This window comes from Frankliniella occidentalis, unplaced genomic scaffold, assembly GCF_000697945.3.
Source record: "Frankliniella occidentalis isolate FOCC.00 unplaced genomic scaffold, Focc_3.1 Scaffold53, whole genome shotgun sequence".
Taxonomy (NCBI): Eukaryota; Metazoa; Arthropoda; class Insecta; order Thysanoptera; family Thripidae; genus Frankliniella; species Frankliniella occidentalis.
In genome coordinates this window covers 1,031,166-1,032,143 of record NW_026267183.1, presented here as the reverse complement: position 1 = coordinate 1,032,143, position 978 = coordinate 1,031,166, and the positions used below count along the sequence as shown (strand labels likewise).

The 978-nt window shown below is 75.7% G+C and overlaps 1 protein-coding gene across 2 annotated transcripts in view; it reads left to right on the top strand.

Annotated features, from left to right (window-relative positions):
- The first annotated feature begins 74 nt into the window (after positions 1 to 74).
- LOC113212739 (uncharacterized) overlaps positions 75 to 978 on the top strand; it is a 21,796-nt gene continuing 20,892 nt past the window's right edge. For both annotated transcript variants that reach the window (XM_052267510.1, XM_052267509.1), the window contains exon 1: positions 75 to 813. The gene's annotated coding sequence lies outside the window, so the exon portion shown is untranslated. The remainder of the gene's footprint in view (positions 814 to 978) is intronic.

The window sequence follows — 978 nt, the reverse complement described above, 5'->3', positions numbered from 1 at the left end:
CGCCCCCTCCCCCGCCCAGGTTGCTCATGGCTCATGGCCCGGCCCAGGCAGAGCCCAGGCCCCGAGCGCGAGGCAGAGGCGACGCTTTGCACAGTGCCCTGGCAGGCTGCCTTGGCCAGGCCTCGCCGCGAGAGCCGACCGCGCCTCGCCGCCGCGCACCGCCCCGCGCCGCACGCCGCGCCTGACCCGCCCGTGACGCCCCGGCCCCGGCCCGGCAGCTCGCCCCGCTCAGTCTGCCCCGCCGAGCAGCCCGAGCCACTAGCAGCTCCTCGTCAGCGTCAGCGCGAGTCAGCGCCGCCGTGCACTAGTGGCGCGACACCGCGTCCCATGCGGCGCCGGTCCTGGTCGAGCGCGGCCCCGGCCACAGCCTCAGCCCCGGCGGCGCGCCCGGCCGCGGCCGCCGGCCCCCGCCCCGGACTCCAGCAGGGCCCAGCTGGACGCGCGACTCGGTTCAGCACCGCGGCCTGGACGTTGAGCTGAGCCTCGGTCTTGGCCCCGTCCTGCGGGCCGCCGACGCCACCCCGCAGCTGCTACTGCTACAGCCGCCCCAGCAGCCGGTGGCCGCTGCTGCAGCTGCCGCAGCAGTCGTGGCGGCGGGTGGACGGGACGGGGCGGCCATGGGGACCTGCCTCTAGGGACCTGCACTGCCAGAGCTCCAGCGCGTGTGTGTGTTTGTGCGTGGTGAATGTGCGCCCCCGGTCAGCCGCGACCAGGACGCCATGAGCTGGAAGGAGCTCCTGGAGGCGGCCACGGCCAAGTTCGTCGAACTTCAAGAGGAGCAGGAGCGGCTGCTGCTCCGCGCGCGCGCACGTGGTGAGTACAGTGAGCGCAACCCGGGCGCAGCCCAACCATACGTCACATGACAGCTCCCTCCCCTCCCCTCCCCGCCCCGCGCCGCGCTGGGCCGCGGCTGGGCCAACACATAGGCCTCTGCTACGCGGCGCCCCAAGCGCCGCCCTGCGCCGCCCCACCCCGCCC